Here is a 27,299-nt window from a genome sequence, read left to right as displayed (position 1 = left end):
ATTCAGACGGTAGCAAGACCAGGGGTGGACGACTGCCCGGGACGCCGTTTTGGAGACACCAACCCCCTTCAGTAGCGCCAAAATCTTATTTCTGATTACATAAGCGTGGCTGCCTTTATATCAGGGGTGCCCATTCCCCTCAAATTATATCATTCGCGCCATCAAACCATATCGTAATCCGCACAAAGTATTTAATTACGACAGCGTGTCTACGGAAAGTAACTTTTTTCTTAGCTTTACTGAACACTATACTTGATCTGCCCATCACTCAAGACCACCCCTAAAATCGTTCATCATAATCGAGAATATCGCTTGTCTTGTAATGCAGCTATAGTATAACAAATTTAACATTCACCTCATTACAGCGCCAAATACGGATCCTAGCAACACATGAATACGAGCGAAGCGAGCAAGAAAATATTTACATCTATTTCTTTGCAGGCTTTCAAGAATATTAATTTAATAGGATGTCAATACTTTCTTAGTCTTTTCTAGCTTCTCGTTTGGCACGTTCGGGGTCGAAAACGTGTGGATACCATATTGCTAAATACAGTCTCCAAAATTTAATGTTCGAACTCTCTCTCCACTACAGAAATTCCTTGAAAATCTAAGATTTAACACTCTATCTCCCCCCTTTAATTTTAAAACTCAATCAATTTTAGACTTACTGTTGATATTGAAGATTGGATATTCGCTCCTCCAAAAAATTAATTCTCAGTCTCCACACCAGAATTTCCGCAACAGTCTAAGACAATAGCAATGCACAAGAATTGGATACCCCGTCAATTTAATGCTCAATCCCCTTCTAACTAATATACCCGCCATAATCTAAGACCTAGAGTTGGATACTGTCCCCCCAATTCAGAGTCCCCCCCAGAACCCACATGTCCATTAAGGCCTAATATGTAAAAGTTGGATGGATATATCCCCCCCCCCCCTCGATAGTACCCTTAAACACTTTCTTTTCTTCATCTAATGGATTAAATATGGTGCATGTAAGGTGTAAAATATTTACATATATTTTCGAAAAAGATATAAATGTTAAATTTTATATTATTTGAAGGGAAAAAATCCCCATAGAAAATCTCGACATAATCCCCCCCTTGTGGGCACCCCTGCTTTGTATGGTTGTTCTCCTGTGTTTTGCTCATAGGAATACAGTATGTAACATTGTTATTCGTACACATCGAATTTCCGATGAAAAAATGTCATATCTACTAGTAAATATAATCATTTTCATATGTACCTGGAAATTAATGTTAATGAAGGTTTCACCAACAAATCTCAATAAAAATGTATGTTCAAAGTGTATAAACAGACCATATAATTTGTGGGAAAAGAGAAAAACACGCTGTTTCATGCAACATTGTTATTCGTACAGGCAAGAGTTTCAATGTTCCTCGCATACAGCGGCGCCGCTATTCGGGCGATTTCGTGCAGTTTGCAACTTCGTAACAAGTTTGAACATGCAGGCGCGCTCCCCGTCAAGCGGAATGCTGGCATAGGTATTGTTGCAGGCCTATCGTCTATCTCTCAGCGTGTTCGAAATGGGCAAGGTGAAGGAACTTAGTTCCGATCTGAAGGATGTTATTATAAATTTGGCCCTTAGAGGTTATTCGTTAAGAAAAATTGGACAAACAGTCAATAAATCACACTCCACAGTTCAATACATAGTAAATAAATTTAGAGAGGAAGGTTCAACACAGAATGTGCCGAGAAAACCAAAAGAGAGACGGTTGAATAAACGTGATGAACGCTTTATTTTAAAAAGAGTGCGAGAAAAAACCCTGACTAAGTGTTCCTCAGTTACGACCGTTAGTAGAAAATGTTGCTGGCAAGATGATGTCCGATCAAACTGTCCGACGTGCCTTGTGGAAGCATGGATATCATGGCAGAATACCACGAAAGAGGCCGTATGTAAATAAGGTGAATCGCAGGAATAGACTTTCATTCGCGAAAGAGCATATCCACAAAGACCAGGAATTTTGGGATAGTGTAATATGGTCAGACGAGTCCAAGATTAATATATACGGGTCAGATGGAATAAATAGGGTCTGGAGAAAATCAAATAAAGAAAATGATCACATTAACACAGTTCCAACAGTTAAACACGGTGGTGGGTCATTAATGATTTGGAGCTGTATGTCGTCCAAAGGTGTTGGTACCATCCAGTTTATTGATGGTATCATGGATGCATATGTCTATTTGGACATATTGAAGAACAATGTAAAGCAGAGTGCCCAAAAAATGGACATGCCGCTTATCTACAGATTCCAACAACACAATGACAGTAAGCATAAGACGCGAGTTAACATGAATTGGCTAATATGGAATGTGCCCAAACTACTACAAACACCAGCTCAAAGTCCAGACTTAAATCCCATTGAGCATTTATGGGCAATTTTGAAGAAGCGAGTCCATAAAGCAGGCGTCAAGTCCAAACAAGAGTTGCAAACTGTTGTGCAAGCCGAGTGGAATAAAATAAGCTCTGAAACATATCGGAAACTGGTTAATTCTATGAAGAACAGGTGTCAAGCAGTAATTAAAGCCAAAGGATACGCATCAAAGATTAGAACTGTCAGTCAATTTGCTCTGAATATACTTTTTTCTTTTATATTATTAAGTGTACGAATAGAAAAGTTGTACAAAAAATGGCATGTTTCTCTTTTAGTTTCATTTAATTTATTATTGTCATTGGTTATACAGAATTTGGGCAAGATTTTATGTTCCTAATGATATTAGTTATTGAATTGTAAAGAAACAATTTCAAAAAAGTGTATTTCCTTTCAGATATTACATCATTTTCTTTGAAAATCTGTGTGTACGAATAAGAATGTTGCATACTGTATATGTGCTCAGTGTCAAAACCTACTATGGAAAAAGTCTTGAATTCTATGCAATAACTTGATACAATTTCAAAACATATTGTACAGTAAAATCGATATTTCAACTGAATACCTATTAACATGAGTGGTATAAATATGCAAACAAGGAAAATACTGTCCCCTCTTTGATATAAATTATTAGGGTTGCATTAACATAACAAAGTTGTTTGGTAATAGCTTGGTATTTACATTGACAGCCTTGTATTCAGAAGCTTTGTGATTGAAACTTGGCGGCAGGCCATCTAGGTGTATGTTTTTCAAGTTTTCAAGCCGAATGCTCGGATGGCACATTTTATCACAAATCATGGACCTATACATTCTTTCTTCTCTTTCTTACCGCCTATTCTGCTTGCATCATTCCTACCGCGGTTACCCAACCGCACCAGTAATTGACGTTTACGAATGTAATAGGATGTAGGAATAAGTCTATCTCTATTGTATTCTGTATGTATGCGCTCGTCTATGGTACAAGGGTAAAGCCACCCGTTATACAGTAATGGACATTTCTGGGTTGTAGTGATCCCATTTGCTTTCAATGAAATCCTTACATCCCAGAAATGTCCGTGAGTGTACATTGCAATATTCTGTGGAGTCACGTGGAGGGTAGGGCCCCACATATTATCGATATCGGCCATCTTGGAAGTGATGTGATCAGCACAACGCTCCGACCCCCTTTACCCCCTTCCCCCACGGTTGAGGCTGGGCGAGCCCCAGAGCCGCTTTATGCGGAGACAAGGCCGGAAGAATTCCGACCCTAGATCACACGTGTCAGGAAAAAAAACAGAATATTTATTCCGACGTCCGTGGCGTAGTGGTTATCATAGCGCGAAACGACCCATGGTGTCCCGGGTTCGAATCCCGACCTGGGCATGGGTGTTCTTTGTGAGTGTTCATCAGTCAATCACCATATTATCAATCATCCTCATCGTCGCGATTAGCCAAAAGGGGCAGAAAAGCGCCGATAAATAAAAAGCCAATGAGAATATTTAAAAAACACAACGGATAAGCTGTTTCTTTAATGTTCAAGATATTTCACTGAGTATGGCTATGTATATTGTAATTTCTTAAAATAATCACACCTAAAACTAATATTAACACCGTACAATAAGTAAATGTATAAACCGGCTGATATGAACAAATATCCCACGAAAGTCATATTAATAAAGTAATTCGTATGTTATAATCCTTAACCACTTCATCACACCACACTATGCTAATAATTAATGTACGTTTTACCACGTGGATTTTCTTCTCAATTTGTGGATTGGGACAGTGGATCATTTTGCTAATCCAATTGCAAGAACGCTTATCATATTCGCACCACAGCCCGCGGCTTGAGGGAATTAGACGGTGGATCCGTCCGTGCCTTCAGCGCCTCCTGGTGAGATTAAAGTTCATCGCAGCAGCCAAACAGCGAAGAGCAACTATGGGAAGCACGAACAGGCGGTCGACTAAGTCAACGCTTATTTTTCAAATGACAAAAAATAATCTATACATAAAAGTTTCTGTATAGAAAAACTGAACCTGACAAGAATATTTTTCTCACTTGTTCGCTTCGAAAATGAGGCCCACTTCCTACTGCGACAGTGACAGTAACTTTCTGGAGGCTAACGTTTTACAACGTGATGCATTTCCATTGTTTCTGAGCAGTCTGTCGAGGGGTTCCGGGTTCGAATCCCAACCTGGGCGTTCATTGCATTCCTTCATCAGTTTCACCATGCCATCCCTCATCTTCGCGATTAGTCAAAAGTGGCAGAAAAGCGAAGAAAAATAAACCAATCAAAATAGATCTGATAAGAGTACTGAAAATGTAAGTACTCCAAATTTTTGTTTTGAAAAACCTATACGATATTCCAAACTGAATTCCTTTAGATTTACTTCAGGCGAAAGCAAACCACACGAAGATTCACTTGAATCTTCCAGAAAGAGTTCTAGGGAAAATCAATGAATCAGAATTTGGCATGCTGTTTTTGAAAACGAGAGAAATTTGAAAACATCATGTGCTGAGTCAGGTCGAACGTTAAGAAGGCAAGTGACGTCAGTTAGTGATGCCACGTGCCTTGAGTCAGTCTACTAGCTTTACTCATAATATGGGTTAGGTTTCTCAGAGTTTTTTGTACGGCAAAGCCGCAAAGTAGCTCGTCTTACATAAGCAAAGGTTTTAGCACAAGTTAGCATCTCGGGCATCTGCTGAAGCAACACGTCATCCCGGCAGCCACATGCGCGATGACTACTTTTTACATTATGAAAAATCAAAACTGAGAATTGAAACAACAGCAGAAATAATTAATCAAGAAACAAGAATTGATAACTGAAGTCAAAATTGTTCCGATGACTCATCGGTCTCAATTATTTTGGCACCCCATAGCATATTAAATAATAGCTACACCAAATCTTCTAATTACAGTCTGAAAACGATGCGCTTTTGTTTGAAACCGCGCATCTTCGCTCGCGCAAAGCCAGGGGGATAGAAATATGGCGGAGCTGCACGTTAAGAGCTTGTTATTGTTTTCATATTTACGAAGAAATTATTTGTTCTCACTTGTAGAGTGAAATATGTAGAGTTATATCCTTCTCAGTCAACTTAAAAATTACAATCTTCTGTGATGCAATGACTCACAATCTTCAAAATAGTTGTTTACAAGTGGAAATATGAAGGTACGCTCGCAGCCATGATAGTATCACTCGGCTTCGAATTTTTTAGCTTCAAGTTGGCTCACGTTTCAAGTCTGGTACAGTCAACGGCAAAGATAATGGTAAGCAAATTGTCCACCGCTATTTTCATTACATTTTTATTCTACATCCTGTGTTGTTTTAAGGAATGAAACTATGTTGGTTCGAAGCAGGCATTGCTCTCTGCTTATTGATGTCTTTATTTCAATTCATTGTCATCACATTGTGTAACTCAGACTAAATGAAAATGGCGGTGGACAATTCGCCTACTGTTTCTTTCGCCGTTGGGTGTACCTGGAGGTCTGTGCACTACACCTACAACCTAGGACTCAGAATCAAGAAGGGGGGGGGGGGGGTCATATACCCAGTCAACAAACAAGGAAGTAAATAAACATGACTACCTTTCCTCGTTGCTCGCAAAATTATACCATACCGCAATAATTGTTCCTGTGTTTGTACAGTGAGATCCATGAATATAACCGTGCAAATTGTCCATCACCATGTTCGTGCACATTATTTGACCCAATAAGAGCTTCAAGAATTAAAAGAAAACTCAGAACAAGCTTCTGCACCAGCATACATAAAAATACATCCCTTAAAAACACAGAATGTAAAATAAAAATTAATGAAAATAGTCATGGACAATTTGCACAGTAATATTCTGGATCCCACTGCACACTGGGAAGAACATGTCTATTTTGGCGTATCCATTTGTTCATATAACAAGTATGTTTTCATACCTATTGCCATGTGTCACCCAAAGGGTGCAGAAATTACCGAATAGCATTTCTTGACTCATAGAAGGTCCTTGGTGTAGTTCAATAGGCCTGCTTAGTCACGTAACTACTTTATTACGAATATCTAGACAAAAGCAAACTACACGAAGATTCGCGTGAATGCTCTGGAAGGAATTCTGAGCAGATGTATTTTTTCAGATTCTTGGAATATCATAGCGGTTTTTCGAAAAGAGAGCAAATTTTGGCGTCGATCGAAGATCCAGCAAAGCCGTAATATTTCAGATTATGCCGGCCTCCGTGGCGGAGTGGTTAGCACAGCGCGCTACGACGCCAGGGGTCCCGGGTTCGAATCCCGGCCTGGGCATGGGTGTTCTTTGACAGTGTCCCTTCATCAATTTCATCACATCATCACTCATCCTCATCTTCTCGATTAGCCGAAAGTGGCAATATTTCAGGATATGGCGGCCCAGGGTTTTTGAGAGTGTAAGTTCAAATTTAATGGAGTGTACGGATGCATTTCGGACCAAAATGGCCATAAATTGAGCCTATGCGAAAACATTTACGGGGGTATTCAGGAATTCGGGGGTGGGGGTGGATAAATCACTGCCAATGACATATTCGTCGAGCACAGTCTATACTGCAGCAGGAAACTATAGTCTCTCGTCCTCCAATCCATTCGATCACAGTCATCCGTCTATTGTCACCACACCACCTGGGCAAAGCTGTCGCTCCACACTTCGTAAGGTCAGCCACAGAACAATGAGTCTGGATTCCAGCAAGGGTGTTGTGTGCAACCGCTGGAGGAAAGGAAAGGCTCCCGCTCAGAACAGGAAATGTTAACTGGTGCGGCGTGGAAGGAACTTCCTGTCGCAGGAAAGGGGTTTGAGTTTTTAACCACTTCAATTTCCTCCGGTTACGATGAGGACATTGACGTTTTTATCCATTAAAAAGAATATTCCCTCTTCATGCCTGAGTGCCTATCGCTCACTTTTACTGCCGTTGGCGCCTACGGTCTCCGAAAAACAAGCCTAATCTCGAAGCCAACAATCGTCACATGATGAAAATACATAAAGCAACTGCAGGTCATACTCGTTGCCCCTGGTTTCGGGCTAGGCTGCCCTTTTACGGCTGTGATATATCTGAAGTGGCTCTGTCGCCGCATTCCAACAAGTTTAAGAACCTCGTTAAGGGACATATCCTCCTGTTTCTAAATAATCCCGGCTGAGAAGATTTAATTGATGTTTCCATGATATGCTCTAAATTCCAACGAGATTGGCTGGTTCTGAGTTCTGCCCGCTGCTTCAGACATTTTTCCGTAAATTTTGGAGTGTTTTTAATATCTGTGCGTCAACACTGACCCCGGAAATCAGTACATTTTCATTGAATAATACTGAATTTTTTAGTGGGTCACTTATTTAAAATAACACATACAGGGTGTTACATAATGATGGAATACTTTTTAATCGCAATTATCTAGGACCGGAAGAAGCACATTTATTAAGTATTTTGTGTAATAAACAACCAAGGTACAGGAGTTTGTTTCCATCTCTGTTCAAGTTTTGAATATCAAATCCCTTAGATGGTTCTCACCTCGGTGAGAATCGAATCGCCTTTGTTCTGTAACGATGGAGCTTCTACTGGTGAAGAATCCTTCCGTAATATATGGAATATTTGTTGGCGTCCACGGCGACATCATGAATGATCAAATGGCTTGAAAAGGAGACCAATATTAACTCCCAAAGTCAGACAATGGAATACATTTTAAAGAAGGGCGAGTGTCTACGCTCATGTAAATTAAAAATGAAATGTCCCATCATTATGGGACACCCTATATGATGCAGCATGTCCCAAGAAAAAGAGTGGAAGTTTTTAAGACGATTACGATCAGATGAGTAACAATTTTACCTTTATTTAATTTCTTATACTGTTAATGTTTTAGTATGGATTTTTGTTGGAAAGCAATGCCCGCCTTCAGATATGCAACACCTGGGAAACAGGGATTTTCGCACACACACACCCAACACCCACCCCTTAAAAGCTTTCTTCACACAAAGGACCAAATTTTGGTAATTTTCCTCTAAATTTATTCTTGCAGCCCACTAAATTAAAGATCTCTGAGTGACCTTCGACTCCAAGCTCAAATTTAATAAGCATATTGAAGTTGTTACTAACGACGCTTTCAAAAACTTTGGTTTTATAATCCGGTCAAGCCACGACTTCAAGAAAATAGAACCAGTGAGAGTACTTTACTATTCCCTCGTACGGTCAAAACTATAATATGTGTCAGTAATCTGGAATCCCACTCAAATAGACTTAATTCATAAACTAGAACGTATTCACTCAAAGTTTCTTAGATATCTCAAATTCAAAGCCTGTGGAGAATATCCAACATTCAATTCATACGATAATCTAGTTTCAGAGAACCACTTCAGCAAACTAGCACTCCGGCTACAAGTAAATTACCTGCTATTTTTGTATAAAGTAATAAAAGGTATAATAGACGATTCCAACTTATCAGCCGTATAGCTCAATGTTCCAGTTTCAAAAATGTGTCCCAAGCACAAAATCTTTCATTGCCAGAAAGCGAAAACGTAAATTCTTTCTACCTCTTCGGTGTGGAGAGAATGCAACTGTTTCAACACAATTTCAAGTGTTCATAACACAATCGATATTTTTGCAATGAACTAACTAAACTAACTAACTCTCTAGCCTTCTTAAACCCGAAGGTTCATGGCTGCAGCAACACAGGCCTTCCATCTGTCCCTATCTTGAACAAGATCTATATACTCTTTTCCATCCCTACCGATTTCCTTTAGGTCCATCTCAACGTTGTCCCTCCATCTTCGTCTTGGTCTTTCTACAGGTCTCTTACCATCAGGTTTCCCAACAAGAATCCTGTAAAGTCCTCTCTCCTCTCCCATTCGTGCCACATGGCCTACCCACCTAAGTCTTCTTGATTTAATTATTCTAATAATATCTGGACATGAATACAAATTATGTAGTTCTAAATTATGTAACCTTCTCCACTCATCTGTCTCCTCATCCCTTTTAGGTCCAAATATTTTCCTAAGGATCTTATTTTCAAATACTCTCAATTTATGTTCCTCTTTCAATGTAAGGGACCAAGTTTCACACCCATATAATACTACAGGCAAAATTACTGTTTTGTATATTTTAACTTTTAGTTTCTTAGATATTAAACGAGAAGACAAATGTTTATGAAGAGAGAAGTAACATGCATTTCCTAAATTAAGCCTACTTTCTATTTCCTCTTTAATATAATTTTCACTTGTTAATATTACTCATTAATATATATATTAATATATATTTGCAATGAGTTTATACAATTTTAAAAATACTATTCCTGGAACACTGAAGTGAATCTATTGTAGTAATATTATGTAATTAGAGCACTATATATAATTGGGTTCGGCCTGTTGGGGTTTATCAATAAAATCAAATTTGAAAATACGAAGTCATAACCCCCAAGATGGAACCAATCTTGATAAACCCCTCCCGAGAAGCGTCAAGTACCTGAGTGCCCAGTGAGCGAGATTTCACTTCGCTCAGCAAAGTATTAGGCTGCACAAAAAAGCCAAGTAAACTATCAGTCCCCTGAACTAGCGAAAAACTTTGCTCGTTGAGCGTCACTCGGACACTCGACCCTCCTCTAGTCACCCTATCTGCAAGGAAACATTCATTTCAGAGTGTCTTTTAGAAGTTCGACCATGCACAATCTGCAGCTCACATAGAAGAAAGTTGCGCCAGTGCATTACTTTGCAAAGGACACTCTCTGTACAGCAACGACTTCTCGTGATAAACTTGAGCAGGAGACGACCGGACTGGGTCGAATTGAAAGAGCAGCCTGTCCTCTGCCAAGGGACTGTGAAGCCAATAAGTGAGAAATGCAAAAAACTTGTCTCACTGCATGATGACTTCAGTGTGACTCATGGGGCTGTTTATTCCGTCGGAGAAAGTGGCAGAGGGAGAGGAAGCTGAGGAAATCCAAGGGAGAAAAGATTTCTGGATATCTTCTGCAGCGATGCTGACGTCACACTGAGTACTTTCCACCAGCTTTTAATCTCCTTCCCTGATAATGAAGAAAAAGCTCTTTCACAGAAATGGGCTTAAATGAATCTTGGCTGAGTTATAGCCTCACGAAAATATTGTCGACAAGGAGAAAAAAAACCTGAAGATCGGGGGCAAGGACAGTTGAAGGCAGAGTAGCACAGTAACGGAAGTCAAGAATTTGAGATAACATTCTAGTCTCTACTGAACAACAATTCCTCAAATTTTAAAATTTTAAAGTCCATCTCTCTTCTGGTGCTTGTTCAGTTGTATTCAAAGGATGAATATTCTTGTTTTATCATTGTGTTTGTTCTTCCTAAATAGACAGGGGGGATTTTCCCTACCAACTTTCTTGTTCTAAAAAACCCACCACCAAAAATTTCGGGAGAGGTGTAAAGATAATATAGGTTGGACACCTGTCGTGCTACCAATGGGGCACATATCGAGGTGGAGGTGTATTAATAGGCATGTAAAAAACTTTTGAGTTTTTCTATAGATAGAAGAAAACTGTATATGTACATACATGTAACACACACATCATATATATATATATATATATATATATATATATATATATATATATATATATATAAGCATATCTGTGTGTGTGTGTGTGTGTGTGTGCTAATTACTTTCTTCCCTCCAGGTTTTCAGATTTCGCACCTTAATGTTCCCCGACGGAAAAATGGCAACCATGAATCTGTACCCCATGACCATGTACACAGGATAGAGAACACCTTTCTAGAGGGTTCGTAGCGTCGAAACAAGGCTTCAACGAGAAAAACTAAGAAAAGTTTTTCGTCTTGGATGTTCTCTACATGCTGTGAAAGTTTGTCCGTGCTCGACGCCATTTCCCTGAAGCAAAAATCTTTCTTACATTCGGGACGAAGATTCACCCTTTCCGAAACTCTTCCACGCACAAAGAACGGAAATAGGAAGGAGCCTGGAGATGGTGGGAACCGACTCACGCTGCTGCATGATGACTGACGTTCCCTTCCCTATCCTAATGTTTACGTCAAGATATCAATGTAACCTCCAGGGAGGAGGGGATTATTTGATCAGCAAACAAACATTAGATGCTTACAACGATCAAGCCTGTTTCGAGATGCGAAAAGCATGCTGGGATAAGCATTACCAAGTTCTCGTCTTACGATGCATGGCACGTTCTCAAGGATCGCGGAAAGCTCAGTAAGTAAAACACACATGTATGAGAGTGTGGTTTTCTTATATTGAGGAGTACTGGATTTATGTAACTTGCTACATTTCGGTCGACAGAGTAAGTAAACAGTGACTTCAAGTTTATTTCCAGGTAAGACAGAGGTATAGTTCACCGTGAGCATTGCACCGTGCCATGAAGGCACATATAGGGAGTGATGTGAAGGTAGGGCCCAACATATTCTCGATCACGGCCATTTGTGCAGGTGATGCGATCAGTACCGGGCTTTACTCAGTTGATTTGAGGCTGGGTGAGCCCCGGAGCCGCTCTTTGTAGGGACAAAGCCGGAAAAAAATTATTATACCTTAGACCACCGATCCTGGGAAACGAGCCCGATTCTCCTGCGTGGCAGTCAGACGCCCTACAGACAAGACTCCCGTGGCAATGTGAACTGGTATTCACATATATGTATGTGTTGAGAATTAAATCCAGAGCTTTGCACAAATTGCTCTTGCAGATCGTGCACAAAAGAAACGGTTCGAAACAGCCAAAAGACTAATCCAGGATAAATTTCCTAAATTTCAAGACAATTTTCTTGCTGGTAAAGCAATTATTTCCTGTTAATGCTTGAGAATATTTGTTAAATTTTCTTATTTTACGCCGCTGTTCTGCCTCCTTATACTAATCTCGACGATAAGGATGAACGATGTGGTGAAATTGTTCAAGGACACTAAAAATTAACACTGATGCCCACGCCAGAGATCGAGTTTGTTTGCCTTACAGTTTAAAGTGCAATGTGTCTCCACCGGGTATCGAACCCCAGGATTCCTTGATTACAAGGCGATGATGTTCCACTACGGCATCGGGGAAGGCCTTGGGTCGAATCCAAATATCTTTGATAACGAGGTCGTGACAGGGCGAATAAGCTTGGAAGATGGTATTTAAGGCTCGATAGCCTTAAAGACTACAGCTGAATATTACGTTGCAATACTTCTACTCTACTTACTGGCTCATGCTAAAATGCATACGATATAACGACACACACACACACTGTTCATTACTCATTTCACAGGTCTGATACCAAGAAACAAATGAGTTATACAGCACATGTCGTCACTTCCGGGCATGCTACAGTTCTAATATCCTCGACGCTAGCAAAAAAACAATGCCATAACAGGAAATGGGAAAGATTAGTTTTGTTTTCTTAGATAAGAGCATTCCACGCGTTTTGTAGAAAAACACAAAACAACAATGACTAATGTTATACATAATGTGTCTGTGAATGTTTCTTCCACATTGTTACAATCTTGCTCATAAGCGTGCGCAGGAATTTTATGGGTGGGGAGCAAATGCTAAAAAATAAAAATAAAAATAGAATGCAATCACGAATAAGAAAGTGGTTGTAATAAATTGAGTTTTCCCACACTGAAAAAAACGACACAAAAGCGCTGATCACTGGCCATCCAATGAAGATCCACTTGGTAGTACTTGCCCCTCAGAAGACTGTTGTTTCACTTAAAAAAAATAATAATAATTCGCCAGCTCATAATCCATCGTTGCTGCGATTAACAATTTTAAAATTATTATAAATGCCGATAAGCAAATCAAGGTGGTTTCGATAACCTCACAACAGAATTCACCTGCCCCCAGGAAATTCAGTTTTGTACTTTTTGAATTGCAAATTTCACAAACTCTATAAAAGCTGCCACAACATAAAATCGGCCATCATGTGCAATGATATATTACTTCTACGTTTCATCACAAAGCACAACGAATGTAATTTGAAAGCATGTAAAATGTCATAAAATTCTGTATCGCAAAAAAGAATCTGGAAGTGCGTATTTTCTTAAAAGCAAGAAATCCAAGTGTGCGCACGTCACCAAATTTATACTTTTTCGTGAAAAGCAGCGGTTTCTCTTCTTTTGTGCCAATTCCTTACAAGAACACACAAAGAAGGAAACGAGACAACGGGGGAAGAAGGTCATTCAGATCATTTCGTTTGGCGGCAACAATGGACGAACCGAAAAAATCTACAGATCGGAGTAAAATGATACCCCTTGGTCACGCAAAGCCAGCAGCGAAGACTGAAGAAAATCGAAACTAACAAAAGAGAAAGGAAATAACCGGAACAGACGGGCAAAGAAGAAGGAAGGCCGTTGGACACTGTCAGTTGGTTTTGGCAAGATAATGCATACGGACAGCGGCGGCGGAAAAAAACTCTCGTTGCTAAATATGCATGTTATTCTCGCCTGTTTTGAAGATTATGATAGTAATTATGTTACAAATAACAGGTTTATACTTGTAAGCTTTTAGTACTGTATACTTAAAGGTCCAGATGGACACTGGGCCTGTTTTTTTTTTCGTTTCAAATAACGGTGTTCGAAAATTTGATGTGATTAGAAGCAATGTTGCCATAACATGGCAATGGTTTCCACTAGACAGAAGCGTAAAAATCACTAACCTGTGTGAAAAGAAGCAATAAACCTTGAAGGAAATTTAGGAGTAGAATATGTATATTCATGAAAATGGAAATAATATTTTCTGCATTTATTATTTCGTGATGGTCTTAACTTTGCAAAAACTGCACACAACTAATTAGAACCCCTGTTCTGGCTTTAGACGCACACAGAATGATCGAGACTACAATTTGTAAATAAAAAAAAAGGTTCGAACCATTGTAGTGCAACTAGCACGATCTTTTGATACGAAGCGAAACAAGTTGGACCAGGACTTTTCGAGTCATTTTCGGGCGTGATGCTGGTCTCATCATCCCAGCCATGGCAGAGATCAAGAATATGTAGAACTCTACCTCCACATCATCACATACTATTTAATGTAAGAAAAAATAATCTGCGCAATAGAAATATTCCGACTTCTAAAATTTCAAAAACTCAGAAATATAAAAACTTACCAATAAATATAATGTGTCATAGTTACAATATCCTTGTTGCAAATAACCAGTATGTAGATTTTTCACTTTCACTTGACAGATATATAATAACAATAATAGATTCAGTGCTATAGAAAACGAAACTCTGACAGAATATAGATTGCTAAATGTAAGTGTTACCATTTACAATGTGCAATTCTTATGAATTCCTTACAAATTTCTTGCCTAAATGTATGTACGTAAGTGCATATAAATGTGTTGTCATGCGTTACGTCTATATGTGTTGTGCGTGAATGGATGTGTTTGTATATACTATGCAATTTGTATTGTATTAACTAAACAGAGTCTACCTAGGGTTACCAGACGTCCGGATTTCCCCGGACATGTCCTACATTTTAGCCTTATGTCCGGCGTCCGGGAGGAATTTTGAAAAATATCATAAATGTCCTACATTTTGACCGTCACATAATATTAATTAGGAAAATACGTAACAGAAAAAAGACGTGCAAATCTATGGCCTGCGCTTCCTAACTCAATAGTGAAATTTATTTTGATTCAGTCATTGCACAAAAAGAATAAAGTTTGTCCTGCTATTAAACAAACGGGAAAATGGAAGCAATTAATGAACAAAGTCTTGGGAACACTTTCTAATAACGTCACTGTTTAATTCCTGAGCAGAATTTCTTGCCTTAGGGTTTATACTGATGGAACAAGGTGTTGCCATTCTTATTCAATATTCAATATAATTTGATTGTAAAGCAGAGATATAGAGAACAAAGTTATTCAGGGTGTCTGCCGCCAGTCAAGAAAGTCATGGAAGTCAAGAAAAAGTAGAAAAATCAACAAGTAGGTCAAGAAGTCACTAAAAGGCAATAAATTATTCTTGTGGTCAAGAATTTTTGCTATTGATTGGTTGATTTAGTTTATTTTACTTCACTTTTTTCTGTCCCATTGGCTAATCGCGAAGATGAGGATGAATGATGGTAAGATAAGATGGATGAATGAATAGTCATAAACATATAGGGACAACCGACACAAACCCCACATAAGATTATACTGGCTGTGAGTCCAGACGCCAAAGCCTCGCTTGTCTGCCAAACACAGTTCAGGATGCATTAATACGAAATAGCAGATGTAATTCTCTTCTTAAATTCAGCTTCAGTTTTCATCTTAACTGGCCCTTTGGTAGGGATTTTCATTAAATAAATATTTATTTTCTTAATTACTAATTTCCAACTTTACCTAAGTAGGATCTAGAAAAGTCCAGACAAAGTCTGGATGTATTATTTTGGTAGACACCCTGTTATTGAACTAAAAACTACCCAAGATGAAACCATTTTAAATTACAGTAATTGCTGAATATTTGTTTGCCATTACAGGTCATAATTCAAATGTTGAGAGAGTACTTTCATTACCATCAGCACAACAGACTCACGAGAGAATTATTTTTTCATAAAGTCTGTAAAATGTTTGGTATTGGTCCCTATAATTTCACCGAGTTTGACTGTCCACTCTAACATCAATATATAGTTTGACTAAACCTGAAATTTTGATAAAAATTGTCTCCTCTGAGAAGTACCACTTAAATCAAGTAGTAAGAGGTGCATTGATTAGTATGATTGCAAGTTTTGAAATTTGTTGGGAAATATTTTTTTTTAAAAAAACTGAAAAGTGTCATTTTTCAACTACTTCCTAACGTGTTCTATAGAAATATGTATTATTTATTGAGAATGTGTTGCGTCCTACATTTTGACTTAATGTCCTACATATTGGGACAGCATGTCCTACATTTCCCTTATAGCGATCTGGTAACCCTAAGTCTACCCCCTCTGCAATTGGGAGGTTGAATCCTCTGTAGAAGTTCAAAGCATAAATAAATAAATAGCATGTGTGCACAAGCACAGGGGTACTTTTACCTATATGTCAGCATGCTCTAGAGGAGGCCCTAGTCCGTAGATGTTGTCACCGTATACCTGAAGCGACTGGCGTATGTGACACATTGCACTTGCTTTTACCGAATGTAACACTCCCATAATTCTGAGTGGATACCGCCATTTGCCGATACTGATACCGATACCCTGACCGATTCCAAACGATACCGATATTTGTATAATTCCAGTTTAAAATAACAAAGGCTAGTTACCGAGTCATAAAACACATACGCTACATTCCATTGATGACATTAAATAAATACCAAATTATTCTCATGTAGCATTTAGCACTTTAAAATATCGTGTGTGAACTTCTTTCTACCCCACAGAGAATGCAAAAAAAAAAAGAACAAATTTTCTAAATGTTGCAAGCCTTTTTAATGTGTTGTAACTACAGCGAAAATTGCATTCTTGCTTCATTTCATCATCCCCAATTTCATGTAAACAACATTCTTGTCGTTTGGATTAAACTGGAGAGAGAGGAAAACGACGTAAAAATATATACAAATGCAGATATATTTATTAATGCTCATTTGGCCGGCTCTGTATATGCCCTGCTGTCCATTATTCACACCTAAACGGTCCATTGTAACAAATTTATTGGAAATCTCGACTTTATAACCTTGATGCTGGACGGGAAATGCCAAGTTGATGTAATTTATACTGATTTTTCAAAGGCGTTCGATCTTGTTGACCATGATACACTTCTCCAAAAGCTTCACCATCTTAACCTCTCAGCCCGTGTTTTAAAACTTATCTCCTCCTACCTGAAAGACCGAAAGCAGTATGTTAGATATGATAATAGCATGTCTACTGTATTTCAGACCTCCTCGGGTGTCCCGCAAGAATCGAACCTTGGACCACTGCTATTTCTTGTGATTGTTAACGATCTCCCAGAATGCCTGCTACATTCCAAGAAACTCTTGTACGCGGATGACCTGAAAATATTTAAGTCTATAACGAACGATAACGATACCTTGGAACTGCAAAACGACATTGAAAATCTTGTAGAATGGTGCGCTAAAAACAAACTAAAACTCAGTTTTAACAAATGCAAAATTATGACTTTCACTCGAAAGAAACAACCCTACACGCACACTTATACAATCAGTGGCCACACGTTAGACAGAGTGTCAAGTTATAAAGATCTTGGTGTTCAGTTTGAAGAAAATAACAGTTTTCGCATTGTCGACCGCATTGTAGCAGAAGGGTACCGAAACCTAGGGTTTATAATGAGAATGGGAAACGACTTTAAGAAATTAGAAACATTCCAAACGCTATACAATACCTACGTAAGGTCGAAATTGGAATACGCGTCTATCGTCTGGTCCCCACAAAACCTAAATGAAACCAGCAGAATAGAGAATGTACAAAGCAAGTTCCTCCGATTCCTAGGACTGAAAAGAGACGGCGTTTACCCCAAATATACTCCTTATCATACTCTAAAAAAATACTTCAATGTACAATCCCTAGGCGATAGAAGAAACATACATCAGTTACTATTCTTACATAAACTTTTAAACAACTCATTAGACTCCTCTCAGCTGCTCTCAGAAATCCCTTTTTATGTACCATATAATAAGGTAAGACCACGGAAAGAGCTGTTTCAAGTACCGAGAGCTCAAAGAAAGTCAGCCAATGCGGCACCCACTCGGAGATTGTGTAGGTTATATAACGAAATTGCAAAGACATATGATAAGATAGACATCTTCCAAAGTTTTCGAAAATTCAAAAGGGAAACAGAAACTTATTTCCAAAGCCAGACTTAACTTTGTTTATTAGTTCAGTCTCTTTAGGTACAGGCGTAGAGTCCATCCTATTTTTCTTTTTCTTTTGTGTTATTAACTAATTACTGTCATTACATCTATATATCATCGTTTTTAAATGTAAGGTGAAGTACATATGTTTTTCCCTGGTTATTTTCTTGGTTATCATGTGTAAGTTCTAACCCAAACTGTCAGGTTAATACTTTATACTTCTCTTTCACATCTAATCTTATATTAATTTTTATATTACTGTAACACATATTATCATATTATTGTACTTTTTGAATTCTTCTGATTGCATATTTTATGTACCAAACAGTGTTATAATACAAGACACTGTAAATGGGCATTTGCCTGTAGTGTCATGTCTTTAAATAAATAAATAAATAAATAAATAAATAAAAAGGTCACTGCAGTGTCGGCATCAGCACATCAAGAAAATCCACAACCCTTCCTCCCAGTGTGACATTCATCCCTTTCCAAAGAACTCCGGAATGAGCCTAGCATGATAATAATGCTTGTTTTGAAAAGGTCCACGTTCTTACCCCACGAGTTTGCGAACAAGGATTAACAATGAACGGTTTCTTTATTTCCACATATTTCCAACTGACCACCAGGTAGTTGCAGGGCTTCAATGTCACGCTTGGGTGATGCGCCTTCGCTTTAGTCCTGCCTTTGATCTTGTCATCTGCTTCCGGGGAGGGTGCATCTCGAAAATGTGCATGGAATTTTTGTGCGGGGCCCCATCCTGTTACAAGAAAGGGTGAACGAACCTTTGAAAGGGACAAATCTTGACAAATACGTTGTTTCTCTAGGCCGCTCTAGCCACTCAAAATCTTTGGTATCCGATGATATCGGCGAAGAAAATTGAACCGATACTTACCGGTATCACTGGTATCGGCCGATACCGGCTCAGCCTAATAAACCCATGGTTCTGGGTTGAAGTCTGATTTAGGAATGGGTGTTCTTGTAAGTTGATTGGTTGATATATTTTTCTTCGCTTTCTGCCTTTTTGGCTAATTGCGAAGGCGAGTGATGACATGATGAAACTGTTGAAGGGACACTAGAAAAGAACATCCATTCCCAGGTCTCGAACCCGGGACTCCTGGTGTTGTAGTGGCGGTGTGATAACCACTCCGCCACGGAGGTCAGCTATTCTTTATAACTAAGTGTCCCTTGTTAATTTCATCCAATCACCATCCATCATCGTCGTTTCAATCAGGCACGTATCTAGAAATATGTTTCGGGGGGGGGGGGGCGAACCAAGTGTCTCAGGAATAATAATAATGTTTAAATTAAAATAATTATATCAAATCAAATTAATACTAATTACAATACATAAATTAATATTATATTATTATTACACGATTAGGTAAAAAGACTGTATAAGAACAGAGATATTACAGCCAGCGCATATTCATTACGTAGCTTACCTGTAGTTAAGATCGGAATAATTTACATAAAAAACAAGTGCCCTGGCAATGAAATTAATGTCAAATAATTGAATATTTATCGAATAACAAAAATGATGTTAGCTACATGTAGTTGGAGAAAAGTAAGTTTCTGATTAAAATTCTATGCATATTATTTTTAGTAGTAGTGTACATAAATCTTATTTGTAATGTCATTCAAAGCCTATGATCCCAATATAATCCTTGTCTTCCAGTAAGTTCAGAGGAAATTATACAACAAATGCTAAACGAATATTTTTTCATTATTTAATTTTAGTACTTCATGAATCTTTTGGGGAGACCGGACTCCTCGGAACCCCTCCTAAATACATCCTTTGTATCAATTCGCCTAAAGTGGCAGAAGGGGAACGTAAAATGAAATCAATACAAAGGAAGAAAAGAAGAATTTTGAAATAGAAAACAAACTAAACCATTCCCAAGGCCTAGGTGGGGACCAGTGATTTACCTACAAGCCCTCAACACACCCTAAATTTTGTCATTACTCTCTAAATAAATTTCACACAAACGCCTAAATTTTGGTAATTTTGGCTCCAAATTTGCCCTTTCACCCATCGAGATGGAAAATTCTGGATTCTGTTAAAAGCCTATCCCGGAGATTCGAAAATTGTGTCTACGATCCCTTTTCCTGGATTCGTTCAGTCACATGTAGCATCCTAGAAACCATAACGAGCTCAAGATTGTTTACACGGCTCTGCGCCTCTGCTTCAGACAAAACAGCCACAGACTGGTCACAAGGCGCGCGTTCAGTCACAAAAAATAAACAAACACAGAGGGTGCAACCCTTGACTTACCATTCTGGTGTCACGTGTATTGTCTTCTGTCCCCTTTGTGGCAATTCTGAAGGAAAACAGCTTCCCACTCACGAGTAAAACTTGCACCAACTCCTCACTCACTCTCTCACGGAGCGCCAAACAATCCCAGCGTCCGCCATCCTTGTTGTGTGTCCCTCGAGTGCCTGTGGCAGACAACTGCTGCAGAGATCCCCAAAGCCTCCGGGGGGTTTCCGCCTGCCAATCTTTCCCTCCTCGACCTATTCCTCTTCCCGGCCCTCCCGCACCCTCCCCCGCACACCCTGTGAATCATAGAGATGTTGTCTTTGGACCACTATTGCCAGCTGCGGTGATAATTTACCAAAACGCCCCTTTTGTTTGTTCCCATCCTCTTTACATGCGGAGGCTAATCAGGATGCAACGAAGCTTCCTGAAGTTTTGTCAAGGTTGGTTTACACGTCCTTATCATCAGACAGGCTAATCTAGACTGATTTCTTGATTGATTTTGTTTATTTTATTTCGCTTCTTGTCACTTTTGGCTAATCGCGAAGATAAAGTGATGACACGATGAAAACACTCAAAGCCCACGCCAGGATTCGAACTCCTGAACCCCTGGCGTCGTAGCACACCCCCACGAAGGTCTGCTGTTAATCGGGACTGAAGCTGCAGTTTAAAGAGGGATGCGAACTACGAACCTCAGTACAATGTGCCTCCACAGAGGAACGAACTCGGGATCCCTTGATTACAATTCAACAGCGTTATCATTACGTCATCGCGGAGGCCCCAGCTAGACTGTTATTAGTATTCTATTTTGATAGATTGGTTTGCTTTTATTTTACTTATTTTTTCTTCCGATTTTGGCTAATCGCGAAGATCAGAATGAGTGATACTATGACATTGATGGGACACTCTTAATAAAGATCTACCATTCGAACCAGGGACCCTGGCGTCGTAACATGCTCGCTTACAACTCCGTCACTCAGGTCGGCAGTATTATGTTACATTACGGGCAATATAACGGAAAGAGCTAGTCAAGTTTTTTGAGATTTTCCTCAGTAGCTCCCGGGGAATGCTGAGATGATATCTGTAACGAAAGACACGATCGCACCTTTGTATCTTCTTACTTCATTAGTCATCGCATTTCTCCTCGCGATATTAACCAAGCGGTAAAAGCGTGCATAAATATAGTACCACAATATCACACATTAATATTGATTATTTTCATCTTTTTAATGCTCTTGTGCAACAGCTGTGTCCATCTCTGTTTAAACCATCGGCAACTCAGAAACTACCATATATACAAAGATAGAATTCGGTAAACTCAGGAACTTCGTACTATTCCGTTTCTACATAAATAGCCTCGATCAAACATCTGTCAATGAACACCACAAGTAGACAGTCTACTGTCGTTATCTATTTATATATAACCTTCGTTATCTCAGAAAAGCTACAAATATGAAATTTGGAGACTGAAAGACCTATGAATGCCAAATACACTATTAATGTTCAGAACTGATTGACTGAAACTGAAATTTTGAGTGCGTCAATACTTGGGCTATTTTTGCAGGTCACATTATGCGGGGATCAGCAACTTATCAAACCTAAAATCAACATCTGCTGACGACTAAACTTTCCTTACCTAAAAAAAGCTGATACTGTAAGGGGGCGCTCAACACACTTAAGGGCGAAGGCCTGAGGGTTATGTTGACTTTAGGTTCAGACGCCAGAGCGTCGTTGGCCTGCACGATCGCAGTTGGCGGAGTGTTCTACGTGCAAGTGGGGTTGACTCGCTCTATACGTATGTAATGATTGACTTGGTGTTTTATGTCCACTTTATGCACAGTAAGACTAATCGGGACTGGATGTATACATACACACATACACGATGACGCCATGAAATTACTGATTATTACCCACGAAACATGGCGGTTGGACATAAACTTAACTTGAACTGGTAAGAAAGAAATAAAATATAATACACACTAAATGCATTTTGATATCCTCGATCAAATTGCATCTACTGCAAAATAAACTGTAGAGAAAACACGCTACCGACATGTTCGCTAAGGAGTGTGCACACAAGTGTTTTTGTTTTTTTTTGTTTGTTTTTTTGTAGACGAGCCTTTGTTCTCAATTTTGTATTTGTTCTTTGTTTGTTATTGTACAAACATGTTACTTCTCTCTTCATAAACTTTTGTCTTCTCGTTTAATATATAAGAAACTAAAAGTTAAAACATACAAAAGAGTAATTTTGCCTGTAGTATTATATGGGTGTCAAACTTGGTCCCTTACATTGAAAGAGGAACATAAATTGAGAGTCTTTGAAAATTAGATCCTTAGGAAAATATTTGGACCTAAAAGGGATGAGGAGACAGGTGAGTGCAGAAGGTTACTTAATTTAGAACGACATAATTTGTATTCATGTCCAGATATTATTAGAATGATTAAATCAAGAAGACTTAGGTGGGCAGGTCATGTGGCACGAATGGGAGAGGAGAGAGAGGAGTTTACAGGATTCTTGTTGGGAAACCTGATGGTAAGAGACCTGTAGGAAGGCCAAGACGAAGATGGAGGGACAACGTTGAGATGGACCTAAAGGAAATCGGTAGGGATGGAAAAGAGTATATAGATCTTGTTCAAGATAGGGACAGATGGAAGGCCTGTGTTGCTGCAGCCATGGACCTTCGGGTTTAAGAAGGCTAGAGAGTTAGTTAGTTAGTTACAAACATTTAGTATGTAGAATGTATTTAACTTCCATCGGAGTTAGGTGGTAGAACAGCCGCAGTCGACAGAAGATACAGGAATTTGAACGCCAAGATTTCAGACATCGCATACGAACTTTCAAGACTTTCAGGGTTGGCAACACTTTCAGTATTAGGAAATCCTTGCACACTCGACAGGGCTTACAGCTGCTTCGCCCATCGATGCTTGTTTCCATACAACGAAAGATCTGCATGACTACTGCTATTTCCTGTGCGCTTAGATACCATTATGCGATTGCTGTGTTCACATGGACAGGGGATGATTTCCTTCTTCCAGTCCTCTAACGTAACATCCCTTTGGCGTGTAAGAAGACAACTGCCCTCCTTGGCGTCTAAACTTAAGGGATCTCGTAAAAATTCTCACAAATTCGAAAGTTAATTATGTTATTTACAATAACAAGAATGCATAAAACAATAAAGTAATTTTTTTTCTAAAAGGTTGGGGGGCAACAGTAATTCCAGGGGGCCGTATCAGCTTCCCCTCACCTCCTTCGGGTCACCACTGTAATGTCTCTTTAGACACTCAAAGATATGGTCCTATTCGAGATATGTTCCAAGGCATTTTTGTGTGTGTGTTGACTGAGTTGTCGTTTCGAGTATAATTTATGCACAGATAGGCTAATCGGGACTGGACCTACAGTTTAAAGTGAGATCCGAACTTCTATCGGCTTCCACCTGGTATCAAACCCGGGACCCTTGAGAGTGTGTGTGTGTGTTACTGCATAAAAACTAACACGATGAAGAAATAACTTATCAGGAATATGTAAGCACTGTTGTTTCTTTGAAAGATATGGACAGAAGCCTTCAACAACACAAATCTGGTAAAGTCTACCCTGATAATTGCATTGTGGTATGAAGGTACATAGATAGCGAGATGTGGACATTATGCCCCACCAGTGGCGGCGATTGGGTTCCAAAACTGGAGTAGGAGTGTAGCATAGTGTGGTGGCAAAAAGTCGACACTGGGGCCCCCACACGTTCTTGATCTCTGCCATTTTAGAGATGGTATGATTAGCACCATGCTCCGGCTGTCTTTATCCCCAGGTACCCATTTATTAGAGGCTGGATGAATCCCAGATTCGCTTTATGCAGATCGCCCACCCGGGGATCGAATCCGGGTCTCCGGCGTGGCAGTCAGACGCCATACCGACTGGAATTCACATGCATGTATGTGTTGAAGAATTAAATCCACAGCTTTCCACAAACTGGTCTTGCAAATCGTGCACAAAACGAGTATAAAAATACTCCACAGAAACCGCGAAAAGATTATCGAGAAAAATATATCAGATATTTGGCCACTGTCTCCATATAACTACTTCGGCTGCTGGCAACGTGCCTTTAGAACCTCGACGTTCGGTTTATTGTTCCAGATTCATTTGGCACAGTTTCATCCATTACTAACTTCCCTATAAAACTTTTTCGCTTCATTTCCTTCCCAATATCTGCGAAACATGTCCAGGCACTCAAGAGATAATGTGGTTAATAAGCGAGAGATTGTCAATTTTGAAATTTCAATGCTGGAAAGCCTGGAGTGGAGCCTTGGGTCTAACATAACTAAGCTATGAATACTTCCTTTTTTTGAAGGGTCAGGGGGGAACAGGCAAGTCAACGCTCGTCAAACTCCATAAAAATGAAATTTTAATTGCAAAATGGAAGTTTCGATTGCATGAAACGAAAGCAAGAATAAGGCCAAACTTACACAACATGCCATCATTTCACTAAGTAATGAAGTCCAGTTTTGGCATGTACTTACTGTTTTCCTCTAGCTTTCAGCACGTCGTGTAGCTTCATCAGGAGATAAGACAAGAATAGTCAAAGTTTAAAACATGGGGAGGAGCCATCTTTACTTTCTGTCAGCTAGGCAGCCATATTGAATAAGGCAGTCAATTGCCGAAGCCAGAGATGGAGTATAGGAAGGGGTGACAGGGCACTGCATTGTATTTTGCCATTTTTATCCCAACTTACCTCCCCATGTTTTAAACTTTGACTATTCTTGTCTTATCACCTGATGAAGCCACATGATGTGCTGAAAGCTAGAGGAAAACAGTAAGTACATGCCAAAACTGGACTTCATGTTGTAAAGTCCAACACAGCATCAATATGGCAGGAAATGACAGCACTACCTCGCTTACGGCAGAAAACTATCTTCGTAAAAACCATTGTTGGAAAACAAACGTACTCGGAGATTTTATGCTGTCTGTGATGAGATCAGATCAAGAAAACATTTATTCATTGTTCATCTGTGATCCAAACTCAGACTTCTAGTTTCGTAACATAACCACAGGATTACATTCAGTTTCGCATGTCACCACAAGATTTAAATTGATATCTGCTGCTACAACGAGAATTAACACAAGAGCAAATAATAAGGAAGTAATCGACACAGACTTTCAACTGTTTATGGGCACGAAGTAAATTTCGTGCTTCCTCCTTAGTGAATAGTGGGGTGTCGCCGATGGCGTTGTGCACTTTTTATCAAACTTTACACTGTAGGTCCAGTCCCAATTAACCCATCTGAGCATAAAGTGGACATTTTTTTTAACAACTAGGTGCACAGTGGACATAGCCAGTTCCAATGTTCATGAACGAACATGTATGCACAGGTTTGATCTCTAATATACACCCCCCATACACACACGTTCGTGAATGCTATGATCACAGACACCCAAACCATTAGATATTAATTCGTTCTAATGGCTTGCTATTAGGACGAATAAATATATAATGGATGATATGGGCATGCGTCAACTATGGAGTTACTGGAAAATCTACCGTTAAAAATTAACAGTCACGTCTTTATTTACAAAAATGAGGCGCAACAGTTGTTTCTTAAAAATTTAAATTTGAATACATGCATAATGGTAGAAAATGAATATAAAGTACAATTTCTGTCCATCATAAAACGTTCATTGGAGTAACTATGTAATAACCGTGTACTTTTATAACAGTTACGGGCATTTTACGGTACACTGTAAAAAGTTGACTGAAGAAGTTACGGTCTAAGACCGTTAATTTTCGCTGCCATACAACTACCGTTAAAAATTATTGTTACAGTTTTTAAAGTAGTAACGACAATGATACAATTGCCATAATTAATGTAATTTGATTGATTCAGTTTCAAACAATATATTTATAGTATAAGCAAGTGTAATTTATAATCATTATTTATTTTTATGCATTGATATAAAAACGGTTTTGCACAATTTTTACAAATTAACAAGCAAGCTGTTAAATTTTTAACGGTTAAATATTGTACATTTTTAACAGTAACAGTAACTTCTAACAGTGTAGTTGCATAGCAGCTTAGACCGTCATTTCTCCAGCTTTGTTACAATGTAGATAACATGCCCTACAAGTATATTAACAATATGATAAATAATAACAGTCTGGAAAACAGGTTGGGAACCGCATGTAAGCGAAGTTTAGCACGATGACCCCTCAACTTACTCCCTCTTGTTTGCCCGCATGGCGTATAAAAGGAAATCTGCGAGAGGCAACCCGATATGTCTTCATCGTGCGAGCGACCACACATGACGCTGTTCTCGCGTTTGACAGCTACGAGGGGCAATTTAAGAATTAAGGCAGAACAAAGGAAACTGAATGACGTCCCACTTTTGTCCCACCTGCTTCACATTACAATATCATATTACAATTTTTGATTGCATAATGACAAAAGAAAAGGTTGCCGGGCCGTATATATGCATATTTGCGTATAGGCAAATGTAGCTTTCAGTCAAGTATGTGCTCATAAAGTTTAAAATGTGCACACGTATAAATGTGTCACAGGGCGTGACAGCGACGTCAATATGTCATTGAAGGGAACTACAACACTTGCGTCACGGGGAAAATTTTACTGACTGAAACGACAAGCTAAAGTTTGTTGTCCACTACTCTATGCTCAGGTACGCTAATCGGTACTGGACCTACAGTTTAAAAGTGGGAACAACTGTGCAAAGTCCCTCCTCTGGGCTCGAACCCTCGACCCCTTGGTTACAAAGTGGCAGCGTCATGCAGAGAGATTAGTGCACTCTCACGGTTTCAAGTTCAGATTTCAAAACAAGGGGCTTTTCATTTTTTGTTGTTGAATTGAATTGTTGTTATAAGTCCACTTTATGCACAGAAAAGTTCATTGGGACTGGACCTACAGAGTGTAAAGTGGGATCCGAACCACTATGTGCCTCCAGCGGGT

At 39.2% G+C, this 27,299-nt stretch overlaps 1 protein-coding gene across 11 annotated transcripts in view; it reads right to left on the bottom strand.

Annotated features, from left to right (window-relative positions):
- Positions 1–27,299, bottom strand: part of sick (sickie) — a 1,061,378-nt gene that overhangs the window by 347,528 nt on the left and 686,551 nt on the right. The window contains exon 1 of one of the 11 annotated variants that reach the window (XM_083119476.1): positions 20,370–20,468. The exons of the other annotated variants lie outside the window; for them this stretch is intronic. The gene's annotated coding sequence lies outside the window, so the exon portion shown is untranslated. Of the gene's footprint in view, positions 1–20,369; positions 20,469–27,299 lie in introns of those variants that run through there. 11 annotated transcript variants of the gene reach the window in all.

Source organism: Lepisma saccharinum, chromosome 3 (assembly GCF_977018435.1).
Source record: "Lepisma saccharinum chromosome 3, izLepSacc3.1, whole genome shotgun sequence".
Taxonomy (NCBI): domain Eukaryota; kingdom Metazoa; phylum Arthropoda; class Insecta; order Zygentoma; family Lepismatidae; genus Lepisma; species Lepisma saccharinum.
This window is presented reverse-complemented; position numbering and strand designations above follow the sequence as displayed.